Source organism: Triturus cristatus, chromosome 7, assembly GCF_964204655.1.
Source record: "Triturus cristatus chromosome 7, aTriCri1.1, whole genome shotgun sequence".
NCBI lineage: Eukaryota > Metazoa > Chordata > Amphibia > Caudata > Salamandridae > Triturus > Triturus cristatus.
Genome location: NC_140590.1, coordinates 974,754,568 through 974,776,380, shown reverse-complemented (window position 1 = coordinate 974,776,380; position 21,813 = coordinate 974,754,568). Strand labels below are relative to the sequence as shown.

Here is a 21,813-nt window from a genome sequence, read left to right as displayed (position 1 = left end):
GAGCTTCCCTTCTGATGTGATTTTAAAGCTCGTTAAATGATTGTGTTTTTTCTGTGGCGTTTAAAACTCAAATTGAACATGAAAATTCAGATATCAATTTCCACAGATGCAAAATAAAATTACTAAGCTGAATAACGTTAAAAATTCAGAGACACGTTCGCACTTACATAACCGATTGTTTTGACTATAATCTACCTAAACCTTTAGTGCTCTGCTTTTTTGTTTTTAATGGTTTAATGTTTCTTGTTTGCGATGGTTTTTCTGTGAGCAAACATGTAAAGAATGCTCTTTTCATTATTATTTGAAATTTGTAGATTGATCTGTACTGAACGATTTTATTTTTATTTTTATGATTTCTCTGTTAAAAATAATTCGAACGCGTTCACTTTTAGTGTTTGCGCAACCTTATCTATTACTGTTTGGCAGGATTTGTGGTCTAATGGTTGGGGATTGACTGGAACCGAATCTATATAGTATATTTTGCCTACGAAACGGTACACAATATTCGTTGGAACAGGGGCAGGTTTTGATTGAAACAATTCGGGCCTCGGATAGGCCGAATAAGATTTCAGAGTGCAGTATTATTATGGAAAGTTACATAGCTTCCAGGGCCTCAGAAGGTGTATTGGTCGCTAAATAGACTTACATACTTCAGTAGGGTAGCATAGATGCCAGGGGCCCCGGTGCAAGCAAGGAACATGCATGCCTCCTTTCACTGCTGTCGAAGATCAAAAATATGGTAATCATCCGGGTTTAATGGGCCACTCAGAGCTCTGGGCCTCGATGCACTGCACCTGCTGCACCAAAGGTAGGTACACACATGCGCCCCCACCCTTTCTTTGTCTGCAAAAGGCAGTGCTTTGCCTCCACAAAATGTTGGCAACTGTTCACAAAAAGCAGACTAGCTACCGTAGATGTTTGAAATAATTCATAGAAGAAAAAGAAACTGGTAAATCTGGTAGGAGGCGCTCATCGACTTAGACTTGATACTGGCATGTGGGCATGGGCGTGGCATGAACATGATGAGGTTGTAATGCTGGCACCTCCATCTCAATGTTTCATTCTTGTGAGGGTAATACATTGAGTAATACTGCATCGAGCACTGCTAGTTTCTTCAATGTATAAAGCTTATAAATGTTAGCAAAATATTACATGAAACTAAATAAATAAATATTTGTTATTAATATTAGCACCTTATTTGTAACCAGACAGCCAATCGGGAGGCTCACTTTGCAGGATACAAGTACAGTTACACATGGGATGAAGCAAAAGGCTGAGTTCCTTTATACAGTTATGGAACTCCAAGGTGACTTGCAATATCATTTTCATGTACGGCAGTGGGTACTTTATCCCTTGTAATACATGGTCACATGATCACCTTTCACACAACCCACTTAAATCCTTGGTGCGTAGTTCTTTCATATGAAAGAGTGAAAGAGAGAGCATGTTCCCAAACATGGAAATTGAACATAGAATCACTAGAGCAAAATTAAACACAAAAAAGAATTGTTAGCTAGTTGTTGAAAAAAAGATATTAGAAACTGTTGAGTAGTAGTCAATAAAAAATAAAAGATCAAAGGCACAGCAGAAAAATGCAGAAAGATTCTAACTTTTCTATAATTGTGCAAAAAATAAACATGTTGCTTTGAATATCTACATTCTGCTTGGCACTGTATAGTTAAAAAAGCCTAAGAAAGAAAAGCAACATTTAGTATTTTGTTGCTTCAAACAGCTGCTTGAATTATGCACTGTGACCTTACCTGCCCTTCCCCTTAGCTGCTGCCTCTGGCAGCAGACATTGTGGCCTCAGAACTCGACTGTATTAGTCGAATTCTGACGTTATTTGTTTTCTAATCGGCGGTGACTGGGTGCATCACAAGAGGCCACTTATAAAGAAACTAGAGATGCATTTTTATACAAGGAGTGCAACATCCAATGTATGTATGAGAGGCTCACTTAGTTAGAAATCCAGGCTGCCAGCTCACTGACCTTGTGACATGCTCTTAGCAGCCACGGTGGGGCGGTGAAGTGGTGGGGCTGGGTAGAGGGGTTTTTGACAGAGGAGGGAAAATGAAATAAATAATAAATTTTCCCTCATCATCATCTGACAAAATCCTACTCCACCCAGCCTCACCGCCCCACCTCTCTTACAATACATTTTTGCTGATCTTATTTTTATTGGCCTTGAGAACTCTGCACACTTTACCACTGCTACCCACTGCTATAGTGCTTGTGCCCTCTTCCTAAAACATGGAAACATTGCTTACACTCAATCAGCACATGTAATTAACTTGTAAGTACCTAGTAAAGTGGTACTGCATGTACCAGGGGGCCTCAAAATTAAACACTGTATGCAGGCCTGCAGCACTTATTGTGCCGCCCACTCAACATGTCCCGGGTCTGCCATTGTGGCCTGTATGTGCAGTTTAAACTATCAATTCAACTTAGCAAAATAACCCCTTGCCAAGCCTCATACTTCTCTTTTAGTGCATATAAGTCACCCCAAAGGTTGGCCTTGGGATCCAATCATCCAGTCACTACCCATACAGTAATCCAATCACCCAGGCAGTACCCATGTAGTCATACAATTATGCAGGCAGTAGCCATGGACTCATCTTATCAGCCAGGCACTACCCATGCAGTCATACAAATATCCAGGCACTAGTCATGGATTCATCCAATTTGCCTGGCACTACACATGCAGTCATACAAATGACCACACACTACGTATGCACTCATCCAATCACCCATGCACGACCCATGCACTCATCCAATCACACAAGCACTACGCCTGTGCACATCCAATCACCCAGGCACTACTTATGCACTCATCCAGTTACTCAGCACTATACGTGCAGTCATGCTATCACCCAGACACTAGTCATTTACTCATCTAATTACCCAGGCAGTTCCTATGCACTAATCTAATTATCCAAGTACAACTCATGCAGTCATACAATTACCCATGCACTACTCATGCACTCATAGAATCACCCAGGCACTACCTATGGACACATACAATCACCTAGGCACTACCCATGCATTTACACAATTACACAGTCATTACCTATGTACAGATCCAATAACCCAGTTACTACTCAGACACTCATGCAATCACCCTGTCGCTGACCATGGAATCATACAATCACTCAGGCAGTACCCATCAAGCCATGCAGTCACTCAACCACTTTTCAAGCACTCATACTTTCACCCAGGCACTTTCCATGTTCTTATCGAATCACCTAGGCACAACCCACTCACTTAACCAAAAACACATGGGTAGCAGCCATGCGCTCATAAAATCATTGAAGCAGTACTCATGCACTAATCCCATCTGCAAGGTGCTATGCATGTAAACAAACATGTAGGGACTATCCATACACTCAAGGAATCAGCTATATACTATGCATGCACTCCTGCAATCATCTAGGCACTACAGTTGAACTCATTTAGTCATACAACCACTATCTATGCACATATTGAATCATTGAGGCATTAGTCATGCACTTATCTAAAGATTCAGGAACTGTTCATGCACTCATCAAAACACCTAGAGAGTACCAATATACATATCCAAACATGCAGGTAGTAGCTATGCATATATGGAACCACCCAGCGAGTTCCATTATACTCAGGGAAGAAACGGTGAGTCAATAGAACACACTTTTGTACTGTTTTTAGTGGAGAATGCATACATACTTCTACTACAGAGCCTTTCTTTAACACAGACAACTATTTCCAGGAAAACACATTAGTTGATGCTATTGATAAAAATGAAACATTTTATGAAATGAAAAATGCCACTCCTATAGTGAAAGAGGTGATGCTGTCTAGAATTGTAAAACAAGTTAGTGCAGAACAGGTAAGGCTAGCCGGCCATGTATACAAATAGAAATGTAGTAGTAATTGTAGTATTCAACAACAATCCATTGATATAGTAAGAATATTTCTACATATCTTTCCAAAGCAAACTTTAAAGCCCCAAATAAGTACTTTGCAAGGATAGGATCCTTGCTAGGTTAGAAAGCATACAAATTTGGATAGACACTCACTACCTTGTTTATCAAGGAAAGTGTGCCAAATCACCTTTCATTATTTCAGGATGTAAGCTGTACACCTCTCAACAATCTGAACTTTACTTATGAGTTTGTAGTATGTTAAAATTCCTGCTTTATGTTTAGGAGAAAATAATAGAGTACTTTTGCATGGTACTGTGGTAGAGGTAGAAAAGGTTTGTGATGCTGTGCAGTTTTGTTTCTTTTGTGCAGAACAGGACTCTACGGAAAATGAAGAGTTGATATCATGAAGAGTTGCAGAATATGACACAGGTAATATAGTTGACAGCTTTAAAGAAGAGGTTAGAGGAAAAATAGAGAAAATAATGATAACTGAAAAACATGTGCTGCGTACATATTTGTAGAGGAATGCTTTCTCTTGTCCGCACAGCAAGTTATATGTAAGTGATGTTACAATAAACTAGCTGATAAAATGCCTGGTAGATCTGTGCATAAGACGATACTACTGCTTGCCATTCCAGAATCACTTCAGTGTTTAAATATTCATGAGTGAATTTTTATACAAAGTATACTTTCATTTCAAGCTATAGTTCATATAGAGCGAAAGCAGGCAAGTTACCACCAACAGAGTGGCGGAAAGGTCTAAAACATAGAGTAGTGTAGTGGATTAATAGTGTTTTCTCAAAATGTTAAGCAGGATGCTCAAGAGTTTTTAATGGTAATGTTAGGACCATTAGACAAAGAGGACGTGAATATCAAAACGTTATTTGATTTATGTTATAAATGGAACCATAATTGTGACCATTGTGAATTCACCTCTTGCACTGAAATTAATTTGTGACTATTTCTCTATTTGACGTTACAAGATTTTAAAGCTGTGGGCTTTGAAAAATGTAACCAAAAACACCCATCAAGATATGATCTGTCCAAACTGCAGATTGGAAAATAGGCGTATGTTGTTACTAGAAACGTATGGTTGACAGTTGTTTTTATTCAGTTGGCAATGCAACATTCCAAAGAAAAAAAAGCAATCCTTTTTTTCCACCAAGGCATACGCCAAGCCAAGGGGCTGTAAAATTTGCAGTTGCATCATTTAGATTTAGATTTGAATACAAGTTCCATTAGCGTTTTCCACCACCACGTGGAGCTTGAGTCTTCATAGGCTTAGCAAACTTTTACATGGGTGCAGATTTTGAAGGTGACTTTGCAGTGGATTTGGTGGGTTTTTTCATTGTTTCTTTTGCCTTCTTTGCTTCTTTTGCAGCCCCTATTGCCTGTTCTCGCTGCGCTTTTCGCACCTCTGGCTTTTGATTTCTCTTTGTCATTATTTCAGCCAAAGATGCACCAGTAATGGCCCGTTGGAACTTGACAGCACGACAGCTGCGTTTTTTTTTAATTTCTTCAGATTGCTTCTTCTTCTGCTTCCGCCTGTAGAGGACAGTTCAGTTGATTTGTCGAGGATTCCTCTTTGAGAGGAACGCAGGCTCGCATTTTGCATTCAAAAATTGGAACACCTTTCCATCGATCCTGGCATAGTGCTGACCATGTCCAGGATACATTTCATAACCACTGAAACTGCACGTTCTACCTTCATGGCTGCAACAAAATGGAGAAACGTATGGGGCTTTGGCGTTTTCTTTTTCAATGACCAATGTGGTTCACAGAGTGCTGCGTTCCTGTCTGCCAAAGCCACCCTGCAGGGTTGGGGACTCCCATCTATGAAGTCAATTCTGATGGCTATATATACTCCCTTGTAACTGTACAAAGCTATACCTCTCTGAAAGCAGTATTACTTAGGCCTGGGCTAAAATTCCATTCTGCTCGTGGAAATTGCGATAATTTGACATTTTCGCGTTCCGCGGAGAGCGCGAAAATGTCAAAATTTTCACAATCCGCATTTTACCGGAAATCTTTTGCTTGCTTGCGCTGTAAAATAATACATTCTCGCGTGCGCACGATCGCCTTACCTGAAACCCCGCGCTCGCCGACAAGTTTTCCCGATCCGGTCGCGTTCTCCATGAGATGTTGGATTGTTGGTAGCCATTTGCGCTGTCTCACGACAGTTTGCACCCGCAGTAACGTCATTCGTCACGCGATCACGTCTTTCTTCTCGCGATCATGCACCGCGAGACAAGTGAAAACAAGATGGCCGCGCTCGCGAGCAACAGCATGGGTAAGTTGGTGAGCCGCGACCACGCAGAAAATACCGCAAACGGGCGGGAAAAAAACTTCTGCATCTTCACGATATTTCCACGTGTTTGCAGGGATTTTTAACATTTTCTCGATAATTTGCGAAAGTGAATTTCGCAAAATTCCGCCCACCCCTATTAATACTGTGCCTGGAGTGAGAAATGGCTTTTGTAATTTTACAGCTCAGCATGGACAGCACTGTGCTAGTCCTATGCTTAAAGACTTTGATAGAAAAGCAGACATTTGAGGTGAGCAGATCTAGAGTGTCGCTGGTGTTGAGGGTGCTCTATACAGGAGCTGCTCTTCACCTAAACTTGATAACTACCCAGAGTTCTCAGCTTTTTTTTGCAAATATATATATATACATACACATATATATACATATATTCACTGAAAAAACCCTAGGTTTCACACATGTTATAGTTAGCGGAAATTTTACTGATAAAAAACCAATGAAATTCCCCCGTTATAGTTACTGCAGGCAACTATAACTCACGCGACCGCAATCCTCTGCTGATGCTAATACTGTATTTAGACACTTATTTGCCCATGTCTTCTTCCATACATTTTTAGCTATACATATATTACAAATATTTTTTTTTCAGAAAGACACATATGTCATCAGCAGAAGATTGCGGTCGCGTGAGTTATAGTTGCCTGCAGTAACTATAACGGGGGAATTTCATTGGTTTTTTATCAGTAAAATTTCCGCTAACTATAACATGTGTGAAACCTATGGTTTTTTCAGTGAATTTGCAAGGTTTTTTAAATGCTAATTCCTAACTATAACGTGTGTGAAACCTATGGTTTTTTCAGTGAATTTGTACGGTTTTTTAAATGCTAAGTTACTTTACGCCATTCGTGGCGTGCGCGCCCACTTAACGCAGTTCGTTCTGTGCGCGCACCGCGCGCCCACTTTACGCAGTTAGTGCTGTGCACGCACGGTGGGCACGCGGTGCGCTACGCGCACCGCGTGCCCACGTTACGCTAGATGGGCCATGTACGCACGATGCGCTTCGCGCACCGTGCGCACATGGAGGACATATGATGCACTTCGTTTTGAAAGGTAATATTTTAATTTTTCGTATATTTTATAAGCCATGCACAAATGGTGCCCATCGGGCACCATTTGCACACGGGGTGGAGAGAGTGTGGATAATTTTTTTTGTTATTATTTTTTGGTTAAATATTTTAGTTTATCTCAGCTGTAATAAGCCATGCACAATTGGTGCCCTTCGGGCACCAATTGCGCACACGGTGGAGAAAGAGTGGATAATTTTTTTTTTTTTATAATTTTTTACCGTACGCGTACGGTTAGCGTAATCGGCGAAATTAACGAAAAAATAAAAATTCCGTTTTTGGCCTTGGGGGGTCTTTTGGAACTCCTTCATCATGGCAATGTGTGTGGGATTTGTCTAGACAGCCCCTTTACATGTTTTTGGACTGTATATATTAAAAATCACTCTCAGTGCGAGAGAGAAAATGGCGGCCGCCGCTTCCTGGTTTCGGCCGATTCGAATGTTTACTAAGATCTAAGAGCCAATCAGAATTGCGCTCGCGCACGCCACCGTACGCGTACGGTAAGCGTACCGTAAGCGCACCGTAAGCTGGCTCAGAGATATATATTGATTTAAAGGCTATTTTCTCAGAATCTACTGAACAGATTTACACCAAACCTACAAAAGGCACTTCCTTGACCTGAGGACTACCTCTCTGCCAAATTTTTAGTAATTCTGTTCAGCCGTTCGGGCTGTAGCCCTGTCTAAAGGTCCTATGGAAAAATGCATGGGAAAAACGTGTTTTGGGACCCCCCTTTTATCTCAGCCCCCGCTTGACGAATCCCCCCGAGACTTTCAGGGAAGGAGCGGAGCGTAGCGCCCCACCTATTTTGAAAAATTCGCGAGGATTCGTCGACCGGCGCCAAAGTTATTCAAAATAGAATGTTGCGGATTTCCTATGGAAACGTGGTCCTAACTATAACTACCTACTGGCGACCGCCAGTAGGTAATATATAAATATATATATTCATGAAAAAAAACAAAGGTTACATGGATGTTATAGGTAGGCTCAGGTTTTACTTGTACAAAACCAGTGAAATTTAGCAGTTATAGGTAGCTGAGCTAACTGTAACCCATGTCCTACAATGCACTGCTTATGACCTCACATATTACATCAATCATGACATGGTCATTGACTTCACTGATGACATCTCAAATGACATTACTGATGACATTACTGATGACATCATCCACAATATCACTAACGCAACAAATCACACCCTCATAGAACCTTTCATACACCCACTCCCACACAACCATTCACGAACCCATTCACAGACCCATACCATTACTTACACACCTACTCACTGATGCATACATTTATACACAAGTCCACTCACTCACCCATAGAACCACTCATACTCCCACTCACTCACTAATACAGCCACTGACATATCCACTCGTATAACCATACAGACACTCACACACTGAGTCAGTCACCCATAGAGCTACTCACACAACCAATCGCTCACTCATGCAGTCAATCACACAGCCACTGACTCACCCATACAGTTACACACACCCCCACTTATTTACTTATGCATATACTGATATATACTCACTCACCTATACAGTCACTGACACAAGCACACCTTCATCCCTACAGCAACTCTCACATTCACTCACCCATACAGTCACTCATATACCCCATTACTCACCTATACTGCCTTTCACATACCCAGTTACTCACCCATATAACACTGACACATGATGTTCCACAACGGCTGTAACTCAGGCCCCAGGACAATCTCTTCCCATACCATCTGCAGTGCCACCATCCAGGAACTTCCAATACCCGAGGGCAACCTCTTTGCTCCTAGGACTCACATCCTGCAACAACAATTCTTCCTCCCAGGCTCCCACCATCTACGCCTCCAGGAGGAGAGTTTTAGGTACTTAAATCTTGATACGGAGCCCTCCTGTCCTAGCCTTTAATGCTTTCCAAGGAAGTAACCACTGTACTGAGGACATCTCTCTCCATTTGTCTATCCCAGCCTTCCTCAATGGGAGATTTAAGCCATCCTACAGGCACTCAGAGGTACCTGGGAAGTCCCAGATTAGTGAAAAGTTGGAATGATACTTAATGCCTAGAATCTTCCTAACTCTACACCATAGATGCAGTGCAGCATTTAAGACTTTTAAGCGGACTTTTAAAAATAATTTTGGGGCATCAAACTTGAAAATAAAACGTGTGGGTACCAGCTCCATGCTAATCCCTTCTAAACCACTCCCTCCCCCCAAGTTGAGGTGTCTGGAGTGTCCAATAGCATTCTACAATTTATAAATTGGAAGGCCACACAATACAAGTCCAGGTCTTTTAATCAGTCTTCGCCTCAAGCTTTTCCAAGCAACCCTGACTCCCCCCAAGGCCCATATAAAATAGTGGGAGCTTTGCAAAAGAATGGAGGAGCTTCACAAGCTGGGAGCTATGGTGCAGTTAAGATTTCTGGCAACGTTGCGTGTTTTGTAGAATAATCAGATGTTCAACTACTACGCCTTGGATGATGTAGACGCTCTGATCGATTCAATTAAAAGAAGGCGAATTCTTATGTTTTTAATCCCAGAATCTTTGAATCCCAGAAGTACGGGTCTGCAAGGAGTGGCAAGGGTAGAAGGGTGGGGTCACACAGATGTTTAACATTGAGATAGTGTCTTTTGCACCTCCCGGGGATGGTCTCAAGCATTTAGTATGCCTACAAATATGAGGAGGGTCCCCCAGTGTGGGGGCAGGGGAAGGGTGTGGGTAAGGGCATTGGGTGGGGAGCAGTGGGAGAAAACAAAAAGGTCCTCAGTTTTATCACGGTATGGCTCCTTTCAAGCTTAGGTCCCAGCTATGTTGCAAGGTGAGGAGGTCGAAACCTGTTGGAATCAATGGGGGTGGGGGTAAGGAGTTGCATTTGTTTACCTGGAACGCAAATAGTCCCAGGTCTAGAAGGAGGCAGAGGTTGGGCCTTTGGTATTTGGGGGAGAGTTTCATCCACATTATGATTTTGCAGGAGACCCACCTTACTGTAATTGAGAGGAAAGCCCTCTTTGCTAATTTTAGTTGGCTAGAGAGTTATAGGGTCAGATGTACGAGTCCTCCATTTTGTGAGTTGCAAAGTGCGTTGTTTTATGACTCGCCATTTGCAACTCACAAAATGAAATGTACGACAGTGTCTCAGACACTGTTTGTGATTCCCAATGGAGTCGCAAATGACCTGCCTCATTAATAATGAGGCAGGTCGCACTTTGCGACCCCATTGGGAATGGCCAGCACTCACAGGGATGGTGGCCTTCTGGGGTCAGAAGACCACCATATCTGTGACTGCTTTTTAAATAAAGGTTTTTTTTTGTGGTTTTTTTTAAATGCAGCTTGTTTTCGTTAAAGGATGACAGGATGTATTTAAAAAAGAAAAATTAAATGTTTCTGTTTCATTTTCTAAGAGAAGGCAGTGGTCTGTGGGATTTTTCTGCCAGCCACAAATGGGAAGGGGTCAAGTTTGTGAGGTGCTTACCACCTTTTTGAAATAGGTTGTAAACGCCAAGTGTTTTATGCGACTGCAATTGTGCAAAATAGTTGTACATAGAAGTGCAACTCGCGATTAGGAAGGGATGCCCTTGGCACGCCCCTTCCTAATAGCAAGTCGCAAACCCTTTTTTGCAAGTCGGTAATAGGTTACTGAGTTGCAACATAGAGTTTGTACATTGCACAGACCTATTTTCCGGTCACAAATGGGCCAATTACACATTTGCGCCCCCAAAAAACAGTCGTACATCTGGCCCATAGTGCCTCGGACCAGCCTGAGTATTGCAAAGAGGTTGCAATTTTGGTAAAGAAAGGGACCAGTGTAGAGGTTGTATCCTCAAGAACACAAATGATTGTGAAACAAAATGTTTAAATGGTTGAGAAAACATTACCAAAAAACAAAGATTATTCTGTACACTCTTTTATTCTCAATTATTTAATATTATCTTTGTTTTTTATTGTTAGAGTAATGGTTTTAATTAACAATGCACTTTATAAATAAAATAAAAATAAAACTCCTTCTATAGAGAAAATGATGAGTCTACAGACAAAGATGAATCTCCACCAAACAAGGGTAATTCCCTTTAATTCCTAATTATATAAAGTAAGTGCTTCTTTGTTTGGAGAACATGTCCTCATACTCCTCTGTATCAAGAACGCACAATCAAAATCGGCAGGAAATGTGCTAGGGTCAATTTAGTAAGCTGAACTGTCCTCCAGCATAGAAAATGGCAGGAACACTGTTGCATACTACTAACGTGGAGGGGGCAAGCCTAAAGGGCAGAGCTTATAGGTGACTTTGCACATATGCATACTCAGCAGTATTTAAAAGCGAGAACCATGGACTCGGTTCTCAGACCAGGAGACAAAAAGAAAGAACACACTCATATTGGACAGTCAGTACAGAAGAGATTGTGCAAAAAAAAATCAACAATACATTCATCTCCATCAAGGATTTCAGATTGATTTTTAATATGAAATTGTAAAAAATGTGCTTTGCTTTGGCCAAATGCAAGAAGCTAGGATTCTTTGTCCATTATGGAAGAGGAGCTTAAACTTTTGAGGTTTAATTTCTGTGAAATGATCATCAGTGCCAGAATGGAACTTCACCTGTGTATTTATCCAAGAAGAGTCCACAGTTTTTGTTTTAAAGGGGAGGGATTCTGCACGGCTCCCATCACAGAGCATACTATGGCCCCAGGGAACCCATAGCCTGGAGCCTAACATTAACATAGGTGGGTGCCCCGGTGCCCAAGTTTCTCTGCCCATACTTGTGCAGGCAAGGAAACTGATGTATCCCCCTACCAGCCCTTCATACATCTGGCGGTCGAGAGGAATGAGCTCTGACCCCCTATGAAGGGACTGTTGAAGGTAGGATAGTTAAGTACTTATGCACCCTGTGGATCTCACTAGATGTCAGTACCACAGGATAGCGACCAAACTATTGAGAGTATATTTTTCATTTTTTTTTTTACATGCAGAGTGACTCATAATCTTGGTCCTGATGAATGCCATGCACCTGATGGGCAGGTCAATGCATAATCATGTTGACCGGAATATGAGATAGGAGAATAACTATGTCCCTGTTTCACTTAGCTTGGTTTTAATCCTACCCATTGGGGGTGCCAGAATAAAGTTTACCTTACCCACCAAGCGGTAGTTTTAACTCACAATATCACTATATAATTTTTGAACGCACTCTGCCCCTCTCTTCCCTTAGACTTCCATATAGGGATGATTTGGTAAAAACAACCCTCCTGCTCCTCTCCTTAGGGTGAGCTGTAGCTCACACTCTGTACCTTGCGGTCCCAGTGTGATGAGGGGCCCCAATGATGAAGCATGTCACTTTAGGGTGAGTGAGGGTTCTTGTCTTTAAAAAGCTATGCTTCTGCACCCATTTTCATTTGGCTTTGTGTCTTATTCCCTGATTTGTATCACCTGCCCCATACTTTATCTGAGATAGTTCCTGGGGAGGGCTCCCAGGACACAGCAAGTGGGTCGTCCTGAGGGATGGGGTCCCTAAGGCCATTAAAGGCTCAGGGAGGGGGGGCCATATGACCACCCTCCCATTAAAAAATACATTGAGCCTGAGATGGGTTCTCAGGGTAAAGTTTAGCCTGGGGGCAGGGGATGTATGCCCCCTCCCCATAATTATTAAATTGGCCCTGGTAGATGAAGACCCTTTGGTAAAATCTGGCTTGGAGAGTGAGGCAGTTTGCTCCTTACACATAATAATTTAATAAATATATGTATGACAATGATGTATTCTACACACGATCTTCTGGTTTCTGGTTACTGACAAGACATTTCTTACTCATTCCTTAGTTTAGATGACATCCAAATATATATAATGCAAAAATGGAAGCCGGGAACTCCGAGTAGTTTCAAAGTTTAGGTGGAGATTTTACTATATCAAGAGAAAGGGTATGCAGTTCCTGATATAGAAGAACTGAGAGGGAGAGAGAGGGGACTAAAGAAGTCCCTAACTTTACACTGGTAGTGTTGGTGAGAAAGGGGGCAACTGGGAAGTCCTTCCTTTCGAAATAAGGGCCCTCACACACCCAGCCAGCTGGGTGTCATGCTTCATCATCGGGCATGCTCCTCATCGGGTCGGCGCTGCAATACCCGACGGGCACCCTATGCAGGGGCTCTTTGGCGGAGATCTTTTTATTCCTAGCCATATGGTGCAGTGGGTGTAAGGGGCCTTAGTAGTGTAGGAGTGCAAAACTGTGAATTAAAACAGGGAATTGGAAGAGTCAGGGAAATTAGACTTTAATGGTCCTGCCTTTCCCCTGGTTAAAAATTGAGTTGGCGACTCACTGCAATGATGCTGCAGGGTGTTGCGCTCAGTCTCGTTTGGTCAACATGTTTCTTGCCAGTTAAGTCAGGATGATCTAGTGGCAATTCTTCAGGACCTAGAAAAAAGTAACTCTACACTAGAAAAATAAATTGTAAAGTGGTGTACTAGCCTAATTGTAATATTAAGTGACACCAAGAGGTAAAGTACCTACGGGTGCAGCAGCCAATCTGAAATGAGGAACCAAGAAATCAAGGCGATTCAATATCATCGAACAACAGTTCTGGTAACACTCTACCCTCATAACCCTTGTGGTAAACACCAGATATGTGCTCATCAACAGTTTCATACAAGTTGCTTGCAAGGCCGCCTCTGTCGACCATATTGGCCCCCCAATGCTCATTATACTATTTTTTGAAGAATGTGAGGCCCAGCACAAGTTGATCTTGGATACGAGCTGTAAGTTAGTTTATTTGTGAGTACATTCATTTACTATTGATCCTCCACCTGGTATAATCTTTGGGTAGTAACATTTTGTGCAGTATCCCAACATGTGTAGCTTACATTCTTGGGAGAGTGCAATGTACACCAGTTGTATGTTACCCCTTATTCTAATGGTATTTTGAGTTCCAAATATAATATAGATTATAAGCAAACAGGAACAAAAGACATACATTAAAATAGTACTGTTACTAAAAGGAGTAAATTCTATGCTTCACCAAAATATCAAGATCAGCAATAACTTACATACGTATATAAGAGAAAGACATGTGAGTAATAAACTAAGCGAAAGCAAAAGTAACCAATTATTAAGTGCTACTACAGTAAAAATTAGATCAGAACAGTTTGAACATTAGATTGCATTCAAAGCACTGATGTAGGAGTCGAGCGTACTTCATATGGTGGATGCATAGAAGAAATGCTATAAGGAAAGAATAATGACGAATCTCAATGTCTAAAAAAAGTGATCTAGTCCCACCAAGCATGAACAAATAATAAACTGGCATGTATAAGAGAATATGGAAGAAAGCTAAGTATTTTGTATACAAACAGGGTTTCCATTAGTCTGATGTTAATGAAGCCTCTAAGTAAGGGTTCTATTTAGCCATTTGAGGAATAACAGGCAAAATGATAGTAGTTAGTTTTTTATAAACTTGAGATGCTATGTGACCTGAATGACTAAAACTATGCATGCATAAGTCACTACCAGACAGTTAGGTATTTGGTTAAAATTAGCCTTAAGAATAGAGTTACATTGTAGTGGAGGCAGCGTTTTAGATACATACATTGCTATGTTAGCATAAGCGCCTTAGATGTTAGAAACGGCATCTTGCCACTTTTGCTGCTTTTGCACACGACACTGCAGATCCATGTTATTATTCAAAAACCGCTTGCTTACCTTTTCTTCACATGAGAACTGTCTGTTGTTCACATCCCTAGACGTGCACTGTGACCTTGGTCTGAACATTGTGTGCAGAAACAGTCTGAGCCACCAAAGAATGTATGTTTTTGAGTTCAGGTTGATCGGCCCACGCTCTAGCCATAACACGCACACAGCTGCAAATATCTGAAAGTCGAGAGCCTTTAATATTGCAGTTTGCATGCATCACACACACATTCTGGAAAATAACTTTTCCAGGCGCAGAGCAAAGCTGATCATGTGATGTGATTCACCTAAGCTGATCTTTACGGTATGGGGTTCCCCATTCAAACCTAGAGACCTTCTATTAGTATAATAATACTAGCTTACTAGCGAAGGGAGGGTGGTTGTATTCCACTATCATTTGTAATATGATTTCTCCCTTAATTTTCTATGGTATTGTAACAGTGCTGATGGTTTTAATTTTAATCATTTGTCTGCTTATGTTAGCCAAAGTACTGCATCTTAGGACACGTAGTTTATAAAATAAACATTTTAAACTTTACCGTGTCTCTGATTACTCTTGTTGTGGACTGATATGAGAATAATAACAAACAGGTATTTCTGATTCCCACCTTTCCTGAGAGTACTCTAAGTCACTTGTTCTGGGTTGTCTATACATTGGGAGCTCCGAGAGGATACGGAGTACGAATGGGACACTGATGCTAGTCGGATTGTGGTTCTGGGTACTGAGGTGAGTTTTTGGTACACCGCAATTCACTGAGGTCCTGGTTTCCTGCGCATAGTTCTGTGTATGAGCAGAATCCCTGCAACAACATATGAGTTCATATTTATAATAATCAGATTGGGGAAGATGGAATTTACATTGTAACTCATTTAGGAAGAAAAACATATCCCAATGGCAAATATCACTTATGTAAAAAATGCCTGCAGCAATCCAAGAATTCCAAAAAGAAATGTTTGTATTTAAGAGAATGGGAGTTCCATAAAATGTTCGTGTTTGCCGACATTGTCGGAGCACAAAAAACATTTAAGATCATTTTTGTTTTTATCCTTTTATAGTTTGTAGCCAGAAACAGGAGCATATTGACTAATAATATATAAAATAACAAGAGCAGAGGTAGAAGGGTTAGAAACATATAACAGAATATCATGGACATGTGCTGAAATATTCAAAACAGTATCTTAATAAATGATTACAGTATCATCTTTATTCATACGAGGAAAGCAGAAGAGGGGTTCAATAACAGCACAAATAAAATAGGTAATAAAGGACACACTTGTCTAGAAACTCTATGTAAATTAAAAGCTGAAGAAAAACTACCATTAACATGAATACTACTAGTCAATGGCAGCGTAAAGTGTTTTAACCATATTCAAACAATTGGAGCCAAAATGGAAGCTTCCAATGTCTGAAAGAGAAACTGCCAGTACACTTTCTCGAAAGCTTTTTCTGCGACTAATGCTATCAAACAGTAGGGTCCTTGAATTTATCAGCCAAAGAAACAATGTGACATAGAAGGCGAATATATTGTGTGTGAAGAGTCTGACCATCTTAAACCTTGTTTGATCTGATATTAGAAGTAAAAATGGGGGTCAATCTGTTGCCCTATATTTTAGACTCAATTGTATAGTTTTGGTTGATAAGGGTTATAGGACAACAATTAGGAATTAATTAGGTTCTTTTATCTGGTTTGGGTAGAACAATACTAATGGCTTCCTTAAAAGATCCAAAAACAGTTGAAGTTAGTTGGAAATCATGAAATAATGAAAGTAGAGTAGTTGATAGCTGAGTCTGAAATGAATTGTAAAATTCTGCTCGAATGCTGTCAGGATCAGTGGACTTTTTGGAATGAAGTGATTTGATTGTTGAATATATTTTTTGAATATCAATTGGGTTTTCTAAATGTAGTCAGTCATTTGTAGAGCTGTGGGGCAATTGCCAATTCTTCAAAAAAGTAGGAATGACAGTATTTGGGAGAGCATCAAGTTTGTCATAAACAGCAGAATAAAAAGATACAAATTATTTTTCAATATTTTCTGCTTCAAGAAGTTGAGTTCCATCTGATTTCCTTACTGCATGTATTTGGTTTCTGTCTTTTTCATATGTAATTATTTAGACAAGCGTAATCCAGAATTGTTGGAATTAAAGCAGAAGTTAGTTTTTCCCATTGAGACTTGGAATGCTGCTCTTTTACTGTTTAGGTTGTTGTACTTGTACTTCACTGTTTGTAGCAGACATTTATACTTAGTATCTCGAGAAGAGATGAAAAATCTCTCTAATTCAGCTCTTTGCTTCTCTCGGATATATAATTTAGCATAGAATGTTTTATTTTCATGTGCCATGAGAGTTATGATGACACCTCTGTTGATTAATTGAAATGCCTCCCAGTGAGTTAAAGTCTCATTTGGGTTATTATTATTAAAATAGAAATTTATGGCAGTGGACAGTTTAGGGCAATTATTTGGATTTAAAAATATTTCAGGGTTCATTCTCCATCTAGGTTTTCAGGAACAAGTGACTATAGGATAAGGGAGAAAAAGATTAGAGCATGATCTGAAATGGAGATTTGTTACATTTTTAGATCTGTGATCATAGCACAAATCTGTCTTGAAACATATCAGTGATCAATTCTAGAATATGTAGAATACATTTGAGAATTTCTTTTAATTCTTTAGCAATAGGGTTAGCTAGTCAACAAGAATTAATCAAGTTTGTGTTGGAGGAAGACATTTTGAATATTTGAATTTAGTTGATCTAAAATTGGATGTAGACAACCTATCTAAGAAGGCATCGCAGATAATATCAAAGTCTCCACCTACAATTAGAAGGACATTACCTAGTTGTATGATTTCAGTACTAACAGTTTTCTAAAAAAGAGATCGTTAATTGTGGGAGCATAAATGTTGACTCAATTGAGGGTATCGTTACCAATTTTGATTTGAGCATTTGCAAATCTGTCATTTGCATTATTGTGCTGGTTTAACACTTGTATATGAGAGTGTCATGAAAAAAAAAATGGTCACCCCATTTTTGCGTCCCATAGCCTGGGATGCGACAATGGTATACACCCACCCTTTGGACATGAAATGTAAAGTTTTGTTATTATTCTGAGTTTGTGGTAGGAAACACATTTCAGCTTTTAATCTTTTTAGGTATCCTAATATTTTATTTCTCTTGACTTGATGTCGTAGGCTTCTAACATTGAGTAAAACAACTTGTATTTTATTTTGAGCGGAAAGACAGAGAACTAGAGCAAGAGAAGTAGCCCATATAAACTACAGTAAACGTGAAGTATCCAGAACCAACAAGCTCAAAATTAGACTTAAAACGCAGGGAAGGAGGCAACTCCTTTTTGGTAATCAACCCTCACACACCCTATTGGTGTCGTGCTTCATCATAGGGTTCACCCTAACTCCTAAAGGTCGGGTGGGCATGACCGTATTTCAGGGTGCGCTTAGAAGATGTAGGCTTGGGGGTCTAAAGATAAAACTCCTACTGCATTCACCAGGTATCCCTTTATTCGCGGGGACGTAGCGGATATTAAAATTAAATATATACAAGGGGTCATTTTGAAGTAATGGTCCTATGACCCTAAGGATGTGCCAACATGTTTCAGCCCTTGTTTAATGGCCTGTTCGGCCCTGGGCTTTCTTCAGAGCAAAACAAAGTTCCCTCCCTAGTATTAAATCAGGAACGTTCCTATATATTTTTATTTGATGGAACAGAAAGCTGTTCCCTCGTGAAAAGTGTATGGAGGGTATACTTATCTCTCCATCCAGAAAGAATGCAAAAATTCTGCCTGACTGTAGTGGAAAAAGCGATTCTCATTGAGATCGGGAAGGAGTAGCCTTATAGTCAAACGTACTCCAAAGTTCCTGCCCCTCATGTGACCTATTAGGCTCCAGCGTCTCTGCGGCACTAGCCAAATACTAACTAGACAAATATAGCATACAGAATATAAAGGTCATACCTCAAGATCTCTTATTAAGTAGAAACATAGAGACCAAGGTACGAAGAAAGTTAAAACACATTGCATAAACCTGTAATTATAATTATAAGTGTAGAGTAAACTGTGAAGAGTTTGACTTTCACAAATTAGTAGTTAGATCCCCAAGATCTTACACCCTGACAAGAATATTCAGACTAACTTACCTTCCCCTCTTGGCCTAGGAGGGCAAACGTTGAACTATCCGACAGCGACATAGACGACCTCCTCATATCTTATGCCTTAGCAACTGATAACAGTATGTCACAATGTGACACTATCCAATCCATTCAAACCAACCCCTTCAGAGAACCTACACACAATAACAGATCCATAAATAGAGATAATCTCACAAATATCAACATAAAGCAGACTACCCTAATGGGCTCTGCGAGGGTCTGGAGGAGGAAATTGGACTGAAGGGGAGCCGCATCGCAAGCTAAGCTGAGGAGAGGATGGACTGTTGCTTTTTTACTGACTGCAAGTCCCAGGGAGTCTTACCACAATTGCCCATACCTGTGTCTGCCTGCAGGGACCCTACATTACTTCTCGAGGCACCCGCGGACGTCTGAGCCACCAGAGATCGAAGGAGACCGGGCCGGGCCACCTTACTGACATTTCATTGACATCTCATATAGTGTAACCCATTTAAACTCCCCCCGTGTAGCTCTGCCATTGTCTTGTTATAGCCCGGGGAAATGAAAGGCAAGCGTAAGGGTGGAGGAGGGCTCGGGGCAGTGGGTACATTGGATGCGTTTCTGTCACGGGCCGAGTCAGTATTAATTCATGAGATTCAGCTGACAGAAAGGATACTCTCTTTAGAGCCTCAGAGACTCAGAGACTCGCCATTGGTACTACATCAATTGTATCATCCCCTACACCTGAACAAAATGTAGTATTTGATTGCTCCCCCCAACTGAGCCATACCTCCCCGGTGCATCAGCAAAATAGGTCTTCGCAGGTAGTTAGTCTAGACAGCTCTTCACCCACACTCTCGGTATCCACCACCAAAGTATTAACTCGTCAGAAAAGGAGCATATTGGCTTCTGGTAGGGAACCCATTAAAAAAAAAAGGAAAGCGCATGGCCCGCCAAAAACAACGCATCAGTCATCCAAAATGGTGAAACGGAAGCCTGTAACTCTTGGTTGTGAGGGATGCTCAAAGGAAGCATTGATTTCTAATACCGTGGGTACTGGAAACATTAGCAATACACGTAGTAACCACGAGGCGGACCTCGTAAACAGACTCGGGGAGAAGCTTAATGCCCTTTTGGATCCGTTACTGTTGAAATTGTCAGAAATAGACAAGCGATTGTCTGTAATTGAGCGGCACATACTTAGTACTTCACAAACTTCTAGTGGGCCAGGGCAAGTAGGTATGGTTGAAGTCCTATATGTAATAGGTTTGAAGTCTTTTCCACTTTGGAGGAAATAGATTGACTTGGACACACACCAAGTATTATTAGTCCAGACACATCCCTATTTAAGGAGCGGTGTGTGGTTGATCGTATAACGAACATTTATAATAATGGACCACCCATATTAACATCACCATCGGGCAACAGGAGTGATAGAATTACAAGTGACAATATGGTGGGCGAAGAAGGGGACTGTAGACCAACACAAATAAGCATCCTGTTAGGTGAAGGGGTTCCAGGCAGTGTCTATGTAGATTATACCCGGCCCCCCGTGTGCAAAGTAAATAAGCCCTACTCCATGCCAGACCTAAAATTAGTTTCCTGGAATGTAGCAGGGTTATGCTCAAAGATATCCTCAGCGGAGTGGTCTATTTTTATTGAAGGCCATGACATAATGACCTTCCAGGAAACCTGGGCTATGGACCATGTTCATCGTCAGAGATTCTTACATTTTTCAAAAACAGCACAAGGGGGGCAGAGGGGAAGACCCATGGGGGGCCTCACAACATGGGTGAGGCAATCTGAGCTCTATAGGGTGGAGGAATTGCATATTGACAGTATGGACATTTTAATAATTAGACTACAGATGGCAGAAGTCCCTGATTTATTGCTTATTAATGTTTATGCTAGGGGTATGCCAGGTGGGAAAGCTTCTCCCACTGTAGCTCTCCTAGATATGTGTTTACATGACTACAGAGGTGTAAGCAATATGATAATTGCAGGAGATTTCAATTGTTCTTTCGAGCCCCTTGATGATAATGATGTCAATCTCAGTTCTGAGGAGGATGTCCAGTGGAGTATACCGCATTTGGATCTTCCTCCCATTAAAAAATGGACAGGGGCAGCCTTGCAGTTAAAAGTGTTCTGTTTGGAACAGGGGGTTAGGGCTGTTAATGGGAGGTCCGTCTCTGATAGGCAGAGCTCGCAAACCTTTAACAATGGGTTGCGAAGTAGTCGCATTGATTTTATTTTCCATAACAAGGAACTTTGGCCCTCCCTAGTAGATATGGTAGTTTGGGAGCGGAACGAGAGCGACCATAACCCCCTAGTTCTTTCCATGCAGCTCAAAGGCATTTCCATTCTTGTTAGCCAGGTGCCTGGAACTGCTTATGTAGAAACATATTTAACTAATGATACAAGGAGATTTCAATGGACTAATGTTATTAAAAAAGAAGAGGATTTACAGCAGATGAGTGAGTTAGTGGTGAGTGCAACAGCTATTCTTCAAAACTGTGCAACTCAAGAGGAGGTGAACTTAAAGGTTTCACAGGTCCACAGTGATTTGTTTAATAAGCTTAAAGGCTTTTTTACTACTATGGCCAAAAAACCCCAGACTTATTCGGGCCCGAAGGCTGCCGCTTGGTATGGTCAATCATGTAGAAAAGCCTATAGACTTCTAGCTAGGGCAATAAGATCTAAGAACCGGGGGGATATAACAAAGGCAAGGGTGGGGTAC

At 41.0% G+C, this 21,813-nt stretch overlaps 1 pseudogene; it reads right to left on the bottom strand.

Annotated features, from left to right (window-relative positions):
* Positions 1 to 5,119: 5,119 nt before the first annotated feature.
* LOC146810941 (large ribosomal subunit protein eL24 pseudogene) lies at positions 5,120 to 21,165 on the bottom strand (annotated as a pseudogene).
* Positions 21,166 to 21,813: the final 648 nt, after the last annotated feature.